General features: G+C 39.4%; 1 protein-coding gene and 1 pseudogene across 1 annotated transcript in view; both read right to left on the reverse strand.

Moving 5' to 3' along the window:
- LOC126260201 (1-phosphatidylinositol 4,5-bisphosphate phosphodiesterase gamma-1) overlaps positions 1-8,831 on the reverse strand; it is a 282,094-nt gene that overhangs the window by 67,978 nt on the left and 205,285 nt on the right. The window lies entirely within an intron of this gene.
- On the reverse strand, positions 1,792-1,909 carry LOC126261459 (5S ribosomal RNA; annotated as a pseudogene).

Below are 8,831 nucleotides of genomic sequence, written 5' to 3' on the forward strand. Positions count from 1 at the left end.
GGAGAGAAAGGAGTACAGTCACGGAGTATAGTAATGCATTGGAAAATATTAACAAAGGAAAACATCACTAAATTACCGGTTAGAAGAAAAGTCATCAGGCAAAATCAAACAATGGAAAATCCAGAATGTAATGTAATAATATTACGAAAAGGATAGCTGTTACTTACCACATAGTGGCGATGCTGAGTTGCAGACAGGCACAACAAAAAGACTGTCAGAAAGTGTGCTTTCAGGCAACAAGGCCTTCATCAAAAATAGACAACATACACACACATACTTGAGCAAATACAACTCACACACATATGACCACAGTCTCTGACTGCTGAAGTCAGACTGCAAGCAGCAGCGCATGATGGTAGAGGCAACTGGGTGGTGGGGGCATAAATGACATAACCTTTAAAAATCAGTTTAGATTTCAACAAGGAAAGAACTCTATAACACAATCAGTAAGTTTAGTACAAAAATATGCTAATTACATAAGGGTAGAAAGATCACAGTATTATCCTGTGATGCGACAAAAGCGTTCAATTCACTGACCCACTCATACTTCTACGGAATGAGGGGCACTGCTTTACAATGCATTAACTTTTACTTAACAGGTAGGAAATGAAGAGTAATTCTAACTTCAAATTCATGTAATTACTCCCCAACATGGAAAACTATTTCCCAAGGAGGTCCTCAATGTTCCGTATTGGGTCCCTATCTGCTACTCTTCTACGTACATGGTATACCACTTGCTAGTGATGTTCATTTAGTTTTATTTGCTGATGATACATCAGTTTTAATTGGAAATGAGGTTTCTGCAAGAATCGCAGAAAGTGTCAACCCCCCACCCCCCATCCACTATTACATCTCACCATATGAGCAGGAAGATGTGGAAGAGAGGGGAAACTGTGAATATGCCACATTATTATTTACATAGATAGTTCCATGTCACATGGATCAATAATACGATAAACCATAATGATGTGGAATGAGTCATTTTACATTCATATAGCAAAATTAATTTGCAAATATGGCTTCATGCTGAACATTTGTAAATTTTGTTTTGTTTTTGCTTTTTTGTTTATTATTATTATTATTATTATTATTATTATAAAACATACAGATGTAAGTTAGTAATTCCTACCTGTCACCTTTTGCATATTGTTGTTTTTGTTATTGTTGTTGTCTTCAGTCCTGAGATTGGTTTGATGCAGCTCTCCATGCTACTCTATCCTGTGCAAGCGTCTTCACCCCCAAGTAACTACTGCACCCTACATCCTTCTGAATCTGCTTAGTGTATTCATCTCTTGGTCTCCCTCTCCGATTTTTTCCAACCATCCTTACCTCCAACACTAAATTTGTGATCCCTTGAGGCCTCAGAATGTGTCCTAGCAACCGATCTTCTAGTCAACTTGTGCCACAAATTCCTCTTCTCCCCAATTATATTCAATACCTCCTCATTAGTTATGTGATCTACCCATCTGACCTTCAGGATTCTTTTGTAGCACCACATTTTGAAAGCTTCTATTCTCTTCTTGTCTAAACTATTTATTGTCCGCGTTTCACATCCATACATAGCTACTAAACTAAAAATTAAACTCCTCACGAACAGACCATGAAGGCCCAATGGTACCAACCGGCCGCTGTGTCATCCTCTGTCCACAGGCGTCACTGGATGCGGATATGGAGGGGCATGTGGTCAGCACACCGCTCTCCTGGCCGTTTGTCAGTTTCCAGGACTGGAGCCGCTACTTCTCAATCAAGCAGCTCATCAGTTTGCCTCACAAGGGCTGAGTGCACCCCGCTTGCCAACAGCGCTCAGCAGACCGGATGGTCATCCATCCAAGTGCTAGCCCAGCCCGACAGCACTTAACTTTGGTGATCTGATGGGAACCGGTGTTACCACCGTGGCAAGGCCGTTGGCCCATACATAACTACACTCCGTACTAATACTTTTAGAAAAGACTTCCTGACACTTAAATCAATATTTGATGTTAACAAATACGAGGGCCGTTCAGAAAGTAACCTCCAGTTGATTTAAAAAAATACACCAAGTTAAATAAAAATATTTTAATATATACATCTTACAACTACATCTTTGCACTATTTTTCTACATAGTCTCCATAGCGACTGAGGCACTTATCGTATCTCTTCACAAGCTTTTCAAATTCCTTCTGCATAAAAATCACCCGCTTGTGCCTGGAGCCAGCCTGTGACCGCATCTTTGAGCTCTTCGTCGTCATCAAACCGCTGTGACCCCGAGCCATTTCTTCAAATGCATGAAGAGGTGATAATCACTTGGCCCCAGGTCTGGGCTGTAAGGTGGATGGTTGATAACGTCCCACTTGAAGGACTCAAGAAGGGCCGTTGTTCTGCGAGCAGAGTGAGGACGGGCGTTATCGTGCAAAAAAACGATACCGGAAGTCAGCATACCACGGCGTTTGTTCTGTATAGCCCATCGTAACTTTTTTATTGTTTCACAGTACACGTCTTGATTAATGGTCGTACCACGTTCCATGAATTCAACCAACAACACCCCTTTGGCATCCCAAAACACCGTTGCCATCAGTTTTCTGGCAGAAAAATCTTGCGAGGCTTTTCTTGGTTTGGTAGGCGAATTTGAATGTGCCCACATCTTTGATTGTTCTTTTGTCTCAGGGTTCACGTACTTAATCCAGGTTTCATCACCGGTCACGATTCTGTTTAACAATGGTTCTCCTTCGTCCTCATAACGTGACAGAAAGTCTAATGCAGAGGCCATTCTTTGAGTTTTGTGGTGGTCGGTAAGAATTTTGGGCACCCATCGTGCACAGAACTTATGGTAACCCAATCTTGCTGTCACTATCTCGTACAAGAGAGTCTTAGAAATCTGTGGAAAACCAGTAGACAACTCCGACATTGAGAAACGTCGATTTTCACGAACTTTTGCATCAACTGTCTGAACGAGTTCGTCAGTCACCAATGATGGTCTACCACTCCTCTCTTCCTTATGAACGTTTTCTCGTCCACTTTTAAATAAACGTACCCATTCACGGACAACTCCTTCACTCATAACTCTTGGTCCGTACACGGCACAAAGCTCACGATGAATAGCTGCTGCAGAATATCCTTTGGCTGTAAAAAACCTTATGACAGCACACACTTCACATTTGGCGGGGTTTTCTATTGCAGCACACATTTCAAACTGCCACAAAAACTAAACTAGCGCAGGTACGACGTTCACTCGACCATGGCTTGATGCCGACTGACCTGTTGAGTGCGTGAACGCACAGATGGCGTTGCTACTCCCCCCACAACCCGCACTGTGACCAATCGGAGGTTACTTTCTGAACCGCCCTCGTATATCTTTTTCAGATATGCTTTCCTTGTCATTTTATATCCTCTCTACTTCGACCATCATCAGTTATTTTGCTCCCCAAATAGCAAAACTCATCTACTAGTTTAAGTGTCATTTCCTAATCTAATTCCCTCAGCATCACCTGATTTAATTAGACTACATTCCATTATCCTCGTTTTGCTTTTGTTGATGTTCATCTTATAACCTCCATTCAAGACACTGTCCATTCTGTTCAACTGCTCTTCCAGGTCCTTTGCTGTCTCTGACAGAATTACAATGTTATTGGCAAAACTCAAAGTTTTTATTTCCTCTCCATAGATTTTAATTCCTACTCCAATTTTTTTGTTTTGTTTCCTTTATTGCTTGCTCAATATACAGATAAAATAACATCGGGGATAGGCTACAACCATGTTTCACTCCCTTCCCAACCACTGCTTCCCTTTCATGCCCCTCAACTCTTATAACTTCCATCTGGTTTCTGTACAAATTGTAAATAGCCTTTTGTTCCCTGTATTTGACCCCTACCACCTTCAGAATTTGAAAGAGAGTATTCCAGTCAACATTGTCAAAAGCTTTCTCTAAGTCTACAAATGGTAGAAACATATGTTTGCCTTTCCTTGGTTTGCCTTTTACATATTAAAACAATGGAAATTCTTATAAGGAATTGAGGGAGTTTTCAGAGATAAAATTTTTCAGTTTATTTTCAAAATTGATTTTGCTGTCTGTCAGGTAATTTACATCACTGGGTAAGTTATAAAAAAAATTAGATGCAGTACTGCATATCACTTTATGTGCTTAAGACAATCTTAATGTGAAGTAGCAAACGTCATTTTTTCTTCTGGTATTGTTATTATGTAGATCATTGTTTCTTCTGAACTGCAGTGGATTATTTGCAACAAACTATATGAGGGAATAAATATACTGTGAACCGGTAGCCAGAATGCCCTACTCCTTAAACAGAGGCAGTTGTACAACAAACATTGAGCAGCTAGCACATGGCTTGATTTTGTATGTCATGTTTCTAAACATAAATCATAGAGAAAACATTTTTTTTGGAATTATTTAATTATTTTTGGCATAATGAAGATGGAATAAAATATCTGTTTGATACAAAGTGTTGGAATAAAGACAGGCACAGACAAACTCGCAGATTTTCATCACTCAGTCTGCCCTATAATGACGACTTAATTAGTTCCATAACTGAATTTTTTTTTATAAAAATGCTGCATCACACTTGCAACCTCTTTATGGAGACATGGGGAACTCCTGCTGAGGGCAACAACAAAGAGCTCCTGGGTACTTTTAACATAAAACAATTTATCTTTTAAATGGGAATTACGCTGCAAATTGATTAGTTTCATCTGCACACGCAAAGAGGCACTTTCAACTGAAATGGCTAACAGTCTCAAAAACAGTTCAATAACGGATGTAAGACTGACAGAATCCTCGAAACATTTCAAAAGCTATTATTGTAATTCTTTCACTAACACAATGAATTCTTCAAAATTCACATTTTTGGGATATGGACACTATTTTTTGTCAGAAGTTGTTCCTCTTACACTGCAATTTTCTTTTTAACTGTATCCCCATCAAATCAGAAATTAGTTTGTTTCACCTTGCAATGTCTTACTGTGGACAGCGTGCAGTATTGTCCACTTAAAAGGTGAGGTCTGTAGACTATTCCCAATGTTCTAATTTTCATTCTTGTTTTCCACTTTCCTTCAGAAATTCAACAATAATGGATATTACATCAAAAATCATACCAAACATGCCTCTCGACTTAACCAATGTACTTCGCAGTAATATCTATCATATCCATACTCTTCATTCAATTCCGTCAAATACTGTTGCAACTGACAGTTGACTGAAAGCATAGTCTCCACTGCTGTTTTGTGCCTCTTATTTGTTACAGCATATGATCTGGGGAAATTCAGCAAATGTCTCAAGGTTTCCAGTGTTACAAAAGAACACACACAACACTTCCATTTCCATAACAACTACAGCACTTTCCTCAGACATGACTTTAAACTTCTGACAAACTGCTTAAAACTCTACAATCAAATACCACAGTATTTGAGGCTAAAAATTTACAATAAAGTAAAAGGCAGTAATATATTTAACATACAGCTTGGTTCACTGGAAAGATTGTTCTTCATCCTTCTGGTGGAAAAGTGTTACTATTCTACTGAAGAATTCATTGAGGAAAGTTTCACAGTCTGAACAAGGGAATTACATATTTTACTTTTTTGTGTACTGAAAACTATCATAAGTATTCGTAACTGGATGGATAAAATAATCTACTCACCAAGAGGTGGCACAAGAAGACACACATATTATGATTAAGGAAATTTGCAAGCTTTCGGAGCCAGTGGCTCCTTCTTCTGTCAGAAGGGCTGAAGGGGAAGGGAGAAGGATGAAGAAAAAGGAATGGTGAAGTTTAGGAAATGGGAAGTGTTTCAAAAAGTCATCCAGAAGCCTGGGTCAGGGACGATTTAATGGACAGGATGAGATCTCATCCGACGCAGTCCGCAATAATCAGTAATTGCATCAGGTCTCTTTAAGTGTCCCTGCCCCATGGTTCTGGACAACTTTTCAAATCCCTCCCCATTTCCTAAACCTCACCAGTTCTTTTTCTTCGTCCCTTTTCCTTCCCCTTGAACCCTTCTGCTAGAAGTCCTGCCACCGGTTGGTGAGTAGACTTTTTTATCCATCCAGTTACATTATATTCTTAGAAATTGATTATTTTTGTTGATATAGCAAGTATTTCTGCAATGTAAATTTAAACTTTCATATTTACTGTAAAGTGTTCTTATTGTAATATTAGACATATCTTTTACACATAAATCAATTGATATGAAAATTAATAATATGCTTCTGATGTGCTGCCAAGTAATTGTTTCTATTTTATGCCCAATATTTTGATGACACAGCAAAAGCAACTATTAATCAGCCATATCTAGAAAAACCTGAGGTCACGACTTGAAAAATGTATGTAATGAGATGAATAAAGCACATTTCATATATATTCTGTCTATTTCAGACTTCATCAGTTATTTTGCTGTCCAAATAGCAAAATTCAACTACTACTATTAGCATCCCATTTCCTGACCTAATTCCTTCAGAATCACCTGATTTAATTTGACTAAATTCCATTCCTTATTTAACTTTTGTTGATACTCATCTTATAACCCCTTTGCAAGGACACTAGCCATCCCATTTAACTCTTCTTACAAAACCTTTGCTGCCTCTCACAGAAGTACAATCTCATCAGCAAACCTCAAAGTTCTTATTTCTTCTCCTTGAACTTGCATTTCCAAATATCTCCTTGGTTTTCTTCACTGCTGCTCAATGTACAGACTCTTCCCCCTCAACTGCTCCTTCCTTTTCATGCCCCTTGACTTATAACAGTGGTCTAGTTTCTGCACAAATTGTTAAGAGCATTTCACTCCCTGTATTTTAGCCCTCTCACCTTCAGAATTTTGAAGAGCGTGGTCTGGTCTACACTGTCAAAACCTCTCTCTCCTCTTGAAATCCGAAGGTATTTCATCTTATCTTTCAAATACCTTAAATATGCATCAATTAGCATACATACTGGAGGTCAATCTAAAGTTGAAAAAATTTTAATGTAGAAATGGGAATCTTTAGGAATATTTGTGGCACAACACGATAAAGAGAATTTGGGTCAGTAGGGCACAGACATCAGCACCCTACAGATATGTTCACTGAGGGTGAACAGACTTCTTGATCATAAAATGCAGATTCTCAGTCACCCAAATGTGTTGATTTTGCTTATTAATGAACCCATCCAAATGAAAGTGGGCTTTTCCACTAAACCAAACCATACTGACACCAAAATCCTGTTTGTAATTTCTGTGGAGAATAGTGTTGGTGAAACACAACCACTGTTCCATGGCCCTGGAGCTTAATGGCTGATAGGTTTGAGAAAAGTGTACAGTCACGAGTGCTCTAAGGAAGTGTGACAGGACTGCTGCTGTTCTCTATGTACATAAATGATTCGGCAGACAGGGTTGGCAGCAGCCTGTGGTTGTTAGCTGATGATTCTGTGGTGGACAGTAAGGTGTCGAAGTTGAGTGACTTGAGAAAGATACAAGACAACTTAGACAAAATTTCCACTTGATGTGATGAATGGCAGCTAGCCCTAAATGAGGGAAAAATGTAAGTTAATGTGGATGAGATGGAAGAACAAATGTAAAACATTCAGATACAGTATTACTAGTGTCCAGCTTGACACAGTCAAGTCATTTAAATATCTGGGTGTAGCACTGCAAAGCGATATGAGGTAGAATGAGCATGTGAAAACTGTGGTAGGGAATGAAAATGGTTGACTTCAGTTTACTGGAAAAATTTTAGGAAAGAGCGGTTTACCTGTAAAGGAGACCGATATAGGACACCGGTGCAACCTATTCTCGAGTATTGCTTGAGTGTTTGGGATCCGTACCAGGTCGCACTGAAGGAAGACATCGAAGCAATTCAGAGGAGGGCTGCTAGATTTCTACCAGTAGGTTTGAACAAAACTTAAGTGTTACGGAGATGCTTGAGGAACTCAAATGGGAATCCCCAGAGGGAAGGCGTCACTCTTTTTGGGAAACAATACTGAGAAAATTTAGAGACCTGGCATTTGAAGCTGATTGCCGAACGATTCTGTTCCCGCTAACATACATCGCACGTAAGAACCACGGAGATAAGATCTGAGAAATAAGGCTCATACGGAGGCTTTTTCCCTTACTCTATTTGCGAGTGGAACAGGAGAGGTGCAGGGTTCCCTCTGCCACACACCTTATGGTGGCTTGCGGATTGAGAAACTAAGGACGATAAAGAATGAACAAAGCAGAATGTATAAGAAATCATACATCCCATGGATCACTGCTAATGAAGCACAGATTCTTGCAGAAAATAGAACAGGAAAGTGACAACAAGTGATCAGAAGAAACAACATAGAAATATCATAAATCAGGGAGCAACCTTCTTTGTGTGTATGTGTGTGTGTGTGTGGTGGGGGGTGGGGCAGGGAGAAAAAGCTGACTTACATGTTTAAACTACTGTGATAAGATAAAAGTGTTTGAGGCAGATTGGGACTCAAATCTAGATCCATGATTTTCACAAGTGAAATGCTCCACCTGTACACATCAAGAACTGGCCCCAAAGTTAAACTGACACAACTGATAAATTATAAGGACATAGAGCGGCTGGTCGTACTTACCTTCAGGAGGTAAAATTCCAATTACTGTCACTATATAAACTTAAAAACAGAAAAAAACAGTTCCTTGCTTTCAATAGCTTTATGTTGAAGAGAAAGAAAGGAAGGGGGCAAATAACTCAAGACTCCTGGTTGGGAGGGACCTCCCTACCTTTTGTTAGGATGAGGGGAGACATAGATTAAAGAGAAGATGTCAGTAGAGAGTCAAAGTGTTCTCTGACCTCCTACTCTCTGATGGCTTCCCCTCCATTTTTGTCTGCTCTTGCACTCACACCAAGCATGTCCCTCTC

Source organism: Schistocerca nitens, chromosome 5, assembly GCF_023898315.1.
Source record: "Schistocerca nitens isolate TAMUIC-IGC-003100 chromosome 5, iqSchNite1.1, whole genome shotgun sequence".
In the NCBI taxonomy this organism is placed as follows: domain Eukaryota; kingdom Metazoa; phylum Arthropoda; class Insecta; order Orthoptera; family Acrididae; genus Schistocerca; species Schistocerca nitens.